Genomic DNA, 12,877 nt, shown 5'->3' with positions numbered 1-12,877 from the left:
TTCAGACCCCAAAGGGTACTTTAACCCTAGGTTGTCTGATTGATCCTACCATACACTGCCAGACTACAGTATGGCAGTATATGGGGATTTTCTTCCTTATTCATTACAATGAGCAAATCGCAGATTATAATAAAATGGTTAAAACGAGACAGCCTCGGGTCTTTGGAAGGTCCGAGGCTGTCGTAGCGACCGATCGTCAAAACAATTTTATTTTTTACTTTTTATCAGTTCCACAAGGGGACACGAACAAGCAATCATCTGATTGCATTTCATGATAATACCCTGCAATACTGATGTATATCAGGCTATTCGTTTTGTTAGCCTATGCATGTGCATAGGCTGACACTGTGCCCTTAACACCTAACGACCTGAATCTTTTTTGTTTTTTCATTTCCATTTTTCACTCCCCACCTTCAAAAATCTATCACTTTTTTATTTTTATACGTAAAGAGCTCTGTGAGAGCTTTTTTTCTGTGTAACAAAATTGCACTTCATAGTGACAGTACTCAAAATTCCATGGGAAGTGGGAAAAAATTCCAAATACAGTGAAAATGGTGAAAAACCGCATCTGCACCCTTGTGGGCTTGGATTTTTATGGCTTACACTGTGCGCCCCAAATGACATGTTTACTATATTCTTTGGGTCGGTGCGATCACGGCGATACCAAATTTGGGCGCCGCCATCCTTTTGAAGCTGCCGGAAGCTTTTCCGGAGGCAAACGATGGGATAACACTCGCTAGCACCGATCGCAGGTGTTACCAATAAGTCTTTGCTGCAATGTGCAGCAAAGACTTACCAGCTATAGAGAGGGGTCTGCCCGTGATCCCTCTGCATGCACCCACACCCGATGTGCGCTGTACTATTACGGCGCACGTTGTAAACGAGTAAAGATCCCGTCACCACAGGGCTTCCATGACAGCGATCAGCACCCCCGAAGACAGCGTGGGGGGGGGGGTGATCGTGGGGGAGAGACCCCTGTCAGCCAAGTTAAATGCCACGGTCGCGTAATAGCTTAAGTCCTAACATCTGGGCAGATGTTTTTTGAACGCTGGGGGGGCCCTATTTGTGTGAACAGCCCAGGGCTCATGGGACACTTAATCTGCTACTGTTACACTTCGGGTATTCTTAGATATGTAGGTGAAGAACGGCCAACTAGATCCTAGAATCTAAGTGATTTTTGTCTTCGAGGACCGCACTGTGGACTAATTCGGATTTGATGGACTCCGTTGATGACCCACATTTAAAAAAATAAATAAATAAAATAGTTAACAACTGTGTTTTAAAAATTGGAGAAAAAAAGTGTGTTTTTTGTGTCACTTTGTATAATTTGCAGTGGTGCTGTCAGTCTTCATTTCTAAGGGCTGGCCTTAGTGTTTGCCTTTTTTTTGGCAAATTTATACCTAGGCCAATACCATTACTCCGGTACCCACAGCCACCAAGAGTACCGGCAAGAGACGGGTAGAATATATAGAATCTATAGATGGTCAGGAACTGGGGTGACTGCAAGCTGTTAGTTGGTGGCAGTGGTTTGTTCGTTAGTAGCACAGGTGGGAGCATAGCAGGGGTTAATATATATATTTATAAACATATATATAGAGAGAGATGCCTGTACGATACATTGGTTGCCAGTGGTTTCGTTAGTAGTATTGGTGGGAGCATAGCAAGGATAGCATAGGGTTAATATATATATATGCTGCGCGGTCTCGGCTCCGAGTCCAGAGCTACCGTGCTTGCACAGAACTCCAGCATCGCAGATGATTGCCGCTCAGATAATTAACACATTTCTAAGGTAAAAGTTTTACAAAGTTTGGGGGCACTAAAGTATTATAAAATTAGGATAGGGCTGCAATCCAATAGATAGACCTTCCACCAGATCTACCTCATGGTAGATCTGTGATGTAGGTTTCCTTTAAAAGATAGGCTGGACATGGAACAGAGTGGAGGGGTAGGCCGGGGCATGGAGGGTGGAGTCCATTGCCATGGGGCCAGCATAGGTCTCCAGGGGGGAGGAAATGAAAATAATGCGCCCACAGCGAATGCCGCCATTTTATAATGGTTGCCGCCATGAGTAGATCGGGCAGCAAGAAAGGCAGCTCTGGAGAGCTGAATGTGGCAGCGCTTCTGGAGTAGCTCCGGGCGGCAACAGTGGGCACAAAAAGAGAGCGGGTCCACAGAAACTAAGCTGCTGTGTTAGGGCAAGTGGAGGCCAGCGCAGCGAGAGGGGCTGCAGGTCAGAGCAGCAGCGGTGAGCGAAAGGCCATAGGAAACGGCCGGCCAGCCACGCGGTTGCAGCCTCTGGCGAGATTAAGCCCCGATTCTGCCCCACGCACTTGGCGCAGGCCCAGGAATCCCTTCAGGCGCGGGGCTCAACACCACCATCAGGGGCTCGGGCTCCTTCCACGGGAGGAATCCACAGCACGAGTAAAGTGCAGCGGGTGTGAGAGGCCAATGTTTCTGGGCTACAGGGAGGAGGTGCTCTTCACCCTGTCCTTCGCTGATGGATGCAGAGGGAACTGCAGCTGTGTCTCCTGGCAATATGCCGGTCAGGAGAGGGGCCTGCTGTCCAGTGGAAGGAGACAAATGCAGTGAAGAGCCAGGTGCTGCATGCAGGCAGCAGTCTGCTGCCGGGCGTAGTTCTGAAGAATGGTGGCCACATGCACGGCAGTTTCCAGGATGGGTTGGTGGGAGCAGATGTCCAGCAGTGTGGACAGAATTTCATGGTAGCAGGTTCGGGGTGTCCGTCATGCTGCAGTAGCACTGGCCGGTCTTTCGGAGTGGGACCTGATGTGGAAGATTCGGTGCTGGAGGTGAAAGCAAAGTCTGGGATGTGACTTGTGGATTCCGGAGTTCTACAAAGGAGATTTGGCAGCGCATCTGAAACAAGAGGTAAAGGAAAAAATATGGCCCGACAAGTATATTGAAATTTTTTCCTTGTGGCCGCTAGCCAAATTTAACTTGGATAAAGTGAAAAGGGGCGGCAGCAAAAAGGAGGAAGAGGAAAAGTGGAGGTGGCGGTTGATACCTCAGACGTCCGCGAATTGGTCACAAGCTTTTTCCATTTTGGCTAGCGTCATTGGAGAAAAGGCGCCAGAGAATTGTTCAGGCCTATTCTGCTACCAGGACTCTATGAGTGAGGCAGAGGTGGCTCAGGTACAATGAACAGTTCAGGCAGAGAAAAGCAGTGTGTCCCAGTTTAAAATGGGATCAAAAGGACATTGGGTTGTGGTTGTGGGTGATTGTGCAGATGGTGCGGATTTGGGCAGCCCTTTAAGGGGGGGCGGGATGGAATGTCAGTCCTCTCAGGTCAAGGATGGGCACGGGACTGGGGAGTGGTCCACGGGAAAAAAATCTGGCCTATGTTGGTTGTTTAACTATGGCCAATGTAAATTCAAGCATGCCTGTTCGGGATGTGGGGGGCCTCCCATAGAGTTGCAAAATGCTAAAGGAAAGGAAAGGGGAAGAAAGGAGGGGGAATGACGCCGGTGAGTCTTCCTGCAATGGCCCCCTTTCCACAGTATTGGGAGGAGGAATTTCTCGTTCCGGGAAAGGATTGGGTTTGACAGGCTTTAAAAGAGATACATGGAAAACAGGATGGATCTTCATAGATTGTGGGAGTCTGAGTCGAACAGCTACTGGACTAATTATCCCCATAATCTTGTAAGGTCCGACAAATTTCTGTCCCAGTTTTGATGAAGGAACCTTAAGTTTCAGATTTCTGGTGGACAGCCATACCTTATCCCCAATCTTAAAAACTGGTGCTGGTCTACGGTGCTTATCTGCAGTCTTCTTGTAATGGGGGGTCTCTAGTGTTCCTTTCAATAACTCCAAATTCTGCTGTAGCATAGAAATCCTTTCCTCTACTGCAGGAATAGATGCCATGGTGGGAAATTTTGGAAGGATATTTGGATGATAGCCTACATTTGCAAAAAAGGGAGTTTGTTTGGTGGAAGCGTTTTGAGTGTTATTGTAGGAAAACTCAGCAATCGGGAGCAGATCTATCCAGTCATCTTGCAAGTGGCAAATATAACACCGGAGATACTGTTCAAGAGTCTGATTTGTGCGTTCCGTCTGCCCGTTAGACTGAGGATGAAATGCGGTTGATAAATTGATCCTGATATCAAGTGCCTTGCAGAAACTTTGCCAAAATTTTGATGTAAATTGCACTCCCCGATCCGAGACGACTTCATCAGGAACTCCATGAAGACAGAACACATTATGGACTACTAAATCAGCGGTATGTTTCGCAGAAGGTAGACCCGTACATGGAATGAAATGTGCAACTTTGGTGAGCCGGTCCACTACTACCAGGATTGTATCTTTACCTTTAGAGGGGGGTAGGTCTACAATGAAGTCCATAGATATAGAACCCCAGGGACGAGAGGGGACTGCCAAAGGCTGTAATAGGCCTGTGGGTGAGGAACGTGGTGTCTTGCATCTGGCGCAAATATCAAAGGACGTGACATATTTTCTTACATCCCCTTTATAACTGGGCCACCAGAAGAAATGGGACAAGAATTCTTGTGTCTTCTGTACTCCTCTGTGACCAGCTAATTTTGAATCGTGGACTAATTTTAGAATCTTTAATCTTACTGTTTCGGGTACATACAGCTGTTGCCCATGAGTCCACATTTTGTTTTTAAGCATTAAATGTAAGTCATCTGGTGGTCGAGATAACAAAGTGTCAGTGTAATAGGCTACTCGTATTTCTTCAAGCAAGTCTTTATTATGAATTACTCCAACAAAATTAGATTCAGGAAGGATGGTCTTTGGTGGAACTGTGGAAGAGTCATTGGAAAATATTCTGGACAACGCATCAGCTTTACCATTACGGGAACCAGGCCTATATGAGATCACAAAATTAAATTGATTGAGAAACAGACTCCAACGGGCTTGACGAGGGGACAAACACTTGGCAGATCTCATGAATTCCAAGTTGCGGTGGTCAGTCATAACTATTATTTGCTGTGAGGCTCCCTGAAGAAGATGTCTCCATTCCTTAAAGGCTGCAATGATGGCTAGCAATTCTTTGTTCCCCACATCATAATTCTTCTCAGCAGGTGATAAGTGTTGGGAAAAATAAGCACAGGGGTGCAATAAGCTTTTCTCTCCTCTTCTCTGTGACAGAATAGCTCCTATGGCGCAGTCTGAAGCATCTACTTCTACGATGAAAGCAAGTTCTGGATCGGGATGAACTAATATAGGAGCTGTAAATTTGGATTTCAGGCGAGAAAAGGATTCCTGTGCTTCCAAAGACCATGACTTTTTCTTAGTCAGCTGTGTGATAGGGACAATTACTTCTGAGAAATTCTTAATAAAACCTCTATAAAAATTGGCCAAACCTATAAAACATTGTACCGCCTTCAAGTTCTTAGGAGTAGGCCAGTCATTAAATGCTTTGATCTTGCTGGGGTCCATATGTAATCCGTGAGGCGAAATTATGTAGCCAAGGAATTGGATCTCAGTTTGATGAAATTCACATTTTTCAATCTTAATGTAGAGATGATTCTTTCTTAATATTTCTAAAATGAGCATAACATGACGTTGATGTTCTTCCACCGAGTTGGAAAAGATCAAGATATCGTCCAGATAGATGACTACAAACTGGTCCAGGAGATCTCTGAAAATATCATTGACAAGATGTTGGAAGGTGGCTGGGGCATTACATAGGCCAAATGGCGTAACGAGATATTCAAAATGTTCATAACGTGATCTGAAAGCTGTCTTCCATTCATCCCCGGGTCTTATGCAGACTAAATTATAGGCGCCACTTAGGTCTAATTTGGTGAAGATCTTTGCATGTCGTACTCTCTCTAGAAGCTCGGTGATCAGTGGTAAAGGATAACGGTTTTTAATAGTAATTTTATTTAGTTCACGGTAGTCGATGCACGGTCTTAGTGAGCCATCTTTTTTCTTTACAAAGAATATGGGAGCCCCGGCTGGCGAGGAAGATGGACGGATGAACCCTTTAGCTCGATTCTCTTCTATATAGTCCTAAAGGGCCTGCAGTTCTGGGCCTGCCAAGGGGTAGATGTTTCCAAAAGGTATAGATGCACCAGGAAGCAACTCAATGCGGCAATCTTATGGTCTATGTGGAGGGAGCTTATCTGCATTTTGTTTATCACAGACATCTGCAAATTCCTTGTATACAAGAGGTAATTCTTTTGTCTTGACATCCTGTACTGACTTCTCAAGACTTTGTTCAGACTGGAGTGCCAGAGGAGCATCACCTTTTGGGAAGCTTACTTCCTTAGTTTCCCAGTTGATAACAGGATTCTGTGCCTGTAACCAGGGCAAACCTAGGATAACTGGAAAATGTGGAGATGAAATCAATAAGAATGGTAGAACTTCACGGTGATGGGGTGTTATAATGACTTCAAGTGGCTCTGTTTCTTGATCCACTGACCCTGAACTCAATGGAGAACCATCCACAGTCTCCATTACCATGGGTGAGAGTTTTTTACAACATTTTACCCCATGCTTCAGAGCAAAAGAGAGGTCCATGAAGTTGCCACTAGCTCCGGAATCCACCATAGCAGAGGTGGGTATCCACTGAGAATTAATCAGAAGCTTGATTTGCAGAAAGCAATGGGAGTTTTTATTTTCCTTCTTAATATGAGGAGCCACTGAAGAAATAGAATGGATAATGGTCTTCTCAGGTAATTCCGCTTCGGAAGCAGTTGATTCTACCTCAGAAAAGTCAGGATCAGCAAGGGCTGCTACAAACTTCCGTAGGCGGCTAGGGCAGTTGATAAGGAAGTGGTCCGACTTCCCACAGTAAAGGCACAAGTTCTCTCGCAGCCTACGCTCCCTTCAGTCACTGCTTTCCCTTCGAGATACGGAATCCACTTGCATTGGCTCGCTCACTGGTTCCCGGGAATTTTTCCTTTGGGGTTCCCTGGAGATAGAGACAGGGAGAGAGGAAGGTTGATTAATATCATGATTCCAGGTAGCCCATCTCTCTTGTCTTTGTTCAGACAGTCGAGTGTCAATTCGAATGCAATGGTTAATAAAGGCATCCAATTCTACGGGGGCCTCTGCACGAGCAAGTTCATCTTTTAAGGTGCTAGACAGCCCTTTTCTGAAAAAAGATAATTTTGCTGCATCATTCCAATCAGTGTCGACAGCCCACCTTTTGAAATCCATTGCGTATTCAGTGACTGGGCGTCTGCCCTGGTGCAAGGCTAGTAATGATGCTTCAGCTGTGGCAGCACGATTGGGGTCATCAAACATCTGACTCATAGCATCGATGAAGTCCCCTAAGTTGTTCAGTCGGGCATCTTCAGTCTCAATTAATGGATTTGCCCAAGCGATGGCTTTATGTGTCAACAACATAATTATACACAAGACTTTAGATTTGTCCGTAGGAAACAGAGTAGGATTTGCAACAAAGTATAAGTGACACTGGTTGAGGAATCCCCGGAATTTGTCGCAATCTCCACCAAATCTGAATGGTGGCAATTTTGGCACTGTTGTAGCTGCTGGAATCTGTGGTGTAGTCTGATTCTCCAAATGGGCTATCCTATCAGACAGCGTCTGCACAGTATTGCGTAGGTCTTGAATTGCTTGTCCATAAACCTGGGTGTGATTGGACTGTCCTATAAAGGCATCATATGCATTTTTAAAAGTCTGCATCTCAGTATGCATATTAGTCACAGTAGTTTGGAGTTGTTTAATATGAACCTCCAAATTTCCAGTCCCGGCGGACTCCATCTTTAAGGCTTGAGTATCCTGTCACAATACTGGTGATATATTGCTGGAATCCAATAACAGGGACTAGACAGGACACTGGAAGCACCAAGGGTGGACACAGTAGGTGCAGCGTGCAGGCTGGGAACAGTAGTTCTACAACAAGCAGGTAAGCAGGACTTGCAAAAGCCAGGTGAGCAGTCTGGGAGCAGTAGTTCAGCAAGGTAAATCGCAGAAGGGAGGAAAGATCCGGAGAAGGAGTTCCAAGCAAGAGGACTGTCCAAGCAGGAGCTAAACACAATACTCAAGCAATGTCTACTGAGCAGGACAGGAAATATATATCAAACAGGAAGTAAGATGGCTCCCAGTTGAGACAACATCCACCATCTTAACTGAGGACAAACTAGATGGGTAATAGCAGAGCAATGCCTGACAACGTTGTTTGATGCTGTAGTGCCGTTCTTTGATGCTGGGGGAAGGGGTGGAGAATTTCGATTGGGGGCAGTGTAGATTTTGGGGCATACTGTCGAAGGAAATGGTGTTTGGGCAGCTGGCCTGAGGAGTGGGTTGAGGAGGGTTTGGTGAGGAATCTAGCCCTCTTGGAGTTGGCGGCTAATGAAATCTGGGGGCATCATTTTCGGTCCAAAAACGTGCGTTTCCATTTCGACAATGAGGAAATAGTTGGGGGCAATCAATTGTCTGCTTCCTCTCCGCTGGTTGTCAAGTTGTTACAGTGGATGGTCCTGCAATGCTTGCATTTGAATTCATGTGTGGTGACAGTTCATGTTTCAGGAGTGGATAACTCAATAGCGGACTCTCTCTCTCAATTGTAGTGGAAGCGGTTCCGGCAGCTGGTGCCAGAAGCACAGATGTGGGAGACGGTATTGGGTAAGCCAGGGCGTTAATTCGGGCATCCTTGGGAGAGGGTAGTTGGGCACTATATGGCAGAGTTTCAGAGGAATGGAGGATGATAGTATAGGATTGGGTGGGGTATCGGGGGGACGTGTACCGGGTCGTTGTAGTGTTATGTTGGTTGGGTAGAGCCTCGCGTTTGAGGTGGTTTGTGACGAAGGTGAATCGTTACATGTCTGTTTTGACCATCACGTAAGGGATGTTACCAAGAATTTTTTGGTCCGTCAAGCGTTGAAGGTTTTTAGAAGGGGGAAGGTTTGAGTGGATAAGAGAAGGCGAGTGTTGTTTGCGTTACATGAGAAGCTAGGTGATGCACTGAAGCAGATTTGTAAGTCAGAGTTTGAATTGAGGCTGTTTAAATTGGCGTTTTCATGGGCATTTTTTGGGGCATTGAAGATTTGGGAGTTAATGGCGCCTAGTAAGACTAGGGTGGCTGGCATTCTTGAGGAAGACGTGAACCTGGTAAGCAGGGGAGTAGAATTTTGGGTGTGTTGGTGCGGTGAGTGTCGGCAGTATGGAGAGAGCGAATGGAGTTGTGAGGGGGTCTAGGTGTGTGCTGGTGTATTTTTATTCGGTTTAATGTTATGGTTTTTTGCAGGTGGCAAGGGCCGACTGGTCTGGATTTTAGGCCACTTTTTTACGTGTACTGAGGAGCACAGAGGGCAGATATCCGGCCTAAAGGGAATCGGCGACTGTTCGTTGGGTATGGTGTGGAGAAGATGCTGCCAGAGTTCCACAGGTTTGCAAGAATGGATAAGCCTCCTGATATTTTATTTTTGCATTTGGGGGGGAATAATTAGGGGAAAAGACCCTCGAGGGAGCTGATAAGGGATATAACATGTTAATTGATGTAATATGTAATGTTTATGTTATGTCTGTAATGTGCTGTGGCCAAAATTATCCAACAAACGGAATTGTGTTTTGTGTGTTTAATGGGACAGGGTGGGGAGATGAGGAATAGTAGGGTCATATTGCGATTGGCAAGTGACGTAACTAAGTCGACATTGCCACGGTCATGATATATGCATTCCTTTTTAATTATATATTTATTTCTTGGTATTGATACATCTACTGACCATATTTGGTAATGCAGCTGCATAATGTGTGCCTGGGAAGAGAGAGTTTACATGTTAACCATTAGGAAGTAATGTTTAATTAATGCCAATCCTGCTCTGCCTCCAGGTTTGTCATTGGTGGATGACTGCAGGCACACTCAGAGGTAAGTTAACTTATACACCCTCTTGCTGATGTTAGTGAGGTGGATTCTGGCTCTTTTCAGTGAGCTGAATCATTAGGCTCCATTCACTGATAAGTGTTGTCTCTTATGGTTTCTGAATGGCTCCCTATTAAACATAATAGAAGGAGCCTCTGTTCAGGGGCAGAGGCAGGCAGTAAGGGGTGGCGATAACTGAGCCATCAGCTCCCCACCCGAAACTGACTAGTGCAGGGTGATTTCACTACAAACAGGTAGAGTGACTGGTCAGGTGGAGGAAAGACCCCAATAAACCTCAGATGTCCTGTCCTCCTGCCTGGCCCAACTCTCATTAGTATAATTTGATGGAAACTGCTCACTGGATCAGCTCTTACCTGGGAGCTGGCTCCCATCAATCACTGAAAAAAGCTGACACTCTGTGCCGGCTCGGTCGCGAACGACCCATCGCTAGCGGATGCTCCAGAGACTTCTTATTGATTCTTGCTAGAGGATGCACGGCCTGCAGACATCAGCCTTCTGCTGCTGTCTTCTATCTGATGGTAATCCAACCCTATGACGCCTGCTGCAGCTATTACAGAGTCTGCCTAAGATTGTTGCCAAAGCAGCTTCTACCTTCTCCAGCCCCAAGTTCCCTAACCTGAGCTATGAACTTCTCATACCAGACTGATACTAACCAGCTTCCTCAGATATTGTCAGATAGGTAACTACCTCAGCCTGTTAAGATTTCTATGTTGAAGTTCTGGAATAAAGAAACTGTAAGTTGTGTTCTACATATTGGGGCACATTTACTTACCCGGTCCAGTCGCGATCCAGCGGCGCGTTCTCTGCTCTGGATTTGGGTCCGGCCGGGATTTATGAATGTAGTTCTTCCGCCGTCCACCAGGTGGCGCTGCTGCGCTGAAAGTCATCTCATCGCGCCGGAAAGCACCACCTCGGACCAGGTGAAGGTAAGTGCTCCCCAAGCGACACTTTTTCGGTTTTTAAATGCGGCGGTTTTTCCGAATACGTCAGGTTTTCGTTCGGCCATGCCCCCCGATTTCCGTCACGCGCATGCCGGCGCCGATGCGCCACAATCCGATCGCGTGCGCCACAATCCCTGGGCAATTCAGGTACAATCGGCGCAAATCGGAAATATTCGGGTAACACGTCGGGAAAAAGCGAATCGGGCCCTTAGTAAATGACCCCCATTGTCTCTATGCATGATCTCTGGCTGCTGCTAACGTCATGGGCCTCCACTTTATCTGGGGATGCCTAACACGCATACACTTGGAGCGCCGCAGGGGGGAGCCTTTATCATACTATGGCCTCCCCCCTAGGATATTTAATACTGTGCCTTATACAAGCATTACTGAGCTATATGTTATTGAACTTTGTTGCCTAACCCTGCTTTGTTGCCTAACCCATAAGGCCTCCACTGTACTTGAAGTGTGTATCAGACTGCCCTGTGGTGCCGTGGGAGTTCAGCTCCATTGCGGAAAGCGTCAACCCCCTTGAGAAACTTTGCTACGAAGCAGAAAAATCACTGGCAAGAAACCCAGTCTGCAGTCACTGAGCTACATCCTTGTACGAGTGGCACAGCCCACTAAAACTTCTGGTAGGAAGAGCTCAACCTGCCCAACTGGCGCAAAACTATTCTAGATGACCTCAGCACAGCAGTCAATAGGGAGTCTTGAGTGACTCAAGATACTTCAAGATGACGAAGAAGAGAGACCATAGTTCCTTGAAACCTGTGAAACGGTTGCTCATTGACTGCATCAAGGCATGACTTGTCACAGACATTTACCTCAGGTCGGTGACCGAATGCAGCTCCTTACCCGGGGCAATATCAGCTACCTCTCCGGCCACCTGCCGTCACTGACAAGGAGCCCCGACCCTCACTGCAGAAGCTTAACCACAAGCCACTCCTACGTGAAGCCCTGTGTTATCTGTGGTCTATGGCAGAGCAGGAAGCATATTGTTCCCTTGCTCTGCCGTAGACACAATGCTTATTAAACGTGCAAAATCTTACCAAGCTCTACTAACTTTAATTTTGTACATTTGTAAATCAATTATCTATTCGCTGCAGCATTCCTTTTTTGTATTATCCCTGATCTATGATATGATTAATGTATATTATCCCCAAGGTGTGGCATCTTTCATAGTTTATACGGTTGAAAAAAGACACTTGTCCATCAAGTTCAACCAAGGAAGGGTAGGGATTGGATGAGGAAGGGATTTAGGGGAAACAATTCTATATAACATAACAATCAATGTTATATAGGTGTAAAAAGGCATCTAGACCCTTGAATCTGCTTTAATTGTTAGTATAGTTCCTGAACTATCACTTCAATGTTTATATCCTTGTTAGCCCTTTAAATTTCTCGAAGCTGCCGCATGCGCTGCGCTACTGGAGTCAACGCTGGATCCAGGTGAGGTGAGTGGATCACCGGGGGACCAGAGCAGCGGAGAGGGACACGGGTGTGTCTGAGACCCGGGAGATGGGTCGCAGGAGCACCCTTGACAGGCAACCAATGAGATCTCAGCTTTCAATTAACAAACAGCTTTGGGAAAATGAAGGCTGGGCAACTAGAACAGTTTTGCTCTCAGACACTTCTGATCCTGTCATGAGTCAACAGTTGTAAAGCCAAATGAGCAATAACTAGTTCACATGCTGACCCACATTTTCCAAAAAAATACAGATCAAAATCTGCTGTTGAGCTTTCTGACACAAATTCTGACAGAATACAGTATATGGCATGTTGCTTCTTTTTTCTACACTCTTTTAATTGTGGAAGTAATGCAGAAGTCAATAATTGTTGAATCTTCATATTGAATTGTTTTTGATGTGAATATTTCCCATCCAATTCGTATCAATGAAAAAAATCAGCTAGTTCTGCAAAATAAAAAGATAGAAGTCCATGTAAGGACACATTTTACAGGCATGGCAAAATAAATGTATTTTTCCCCACCGATTTTTTTTTTTTTTTTTTTTTTTTTTTCTTAAAATGGAATATACAGTAATATTGTGCCACTAGGAAGTATAAGTATAATTATAAGTAAAAAATGCTCATACCACTTTGAAAATAT

The 12,877-nt window shown here is 45.6% G+C and overlaps 1 long non-coding RNA gene across 1 annotated transcript; it reads left to right on the top strand.

Moving 5' to 3' along the window:
* Positions 1-9,201: 9,201 nt before the first annotated feature.
* Positions 9,202-11,814, top strand: LOC140066045 (uncharacterized). Its single transcript, XR_011848081.1, has 3 exons — positions 9,202-9,337; positions 9,781-9,817; positions 11,219-11,814. It is a non-coding gene; the product is annotated as an uncharacterized lncRNA (long non-coding RNA).
* Positions 11,815-12,877: the final 1,063 nt, after the last annotated feature.

Source organism: Engystomops pustulosus, chromosome 6 (assembly GCF_040894005.1).
Source record: "Engystomops pustulosus chromosome 6, aEngPut4.maternal, whole genome shotgun sequence".
In the NCBI taxonomy this organism is placed as follows: Eukaryota; Metazoa; Chordata; class Amphibia; order Anura; family Leptodactylidae; genus Engystomops; species Engystomops pustulosus.
Note: the sequence above shows the minus strand (reverse complement) of the source record. Positions and strands in the feature narration are given on the sequence as shown.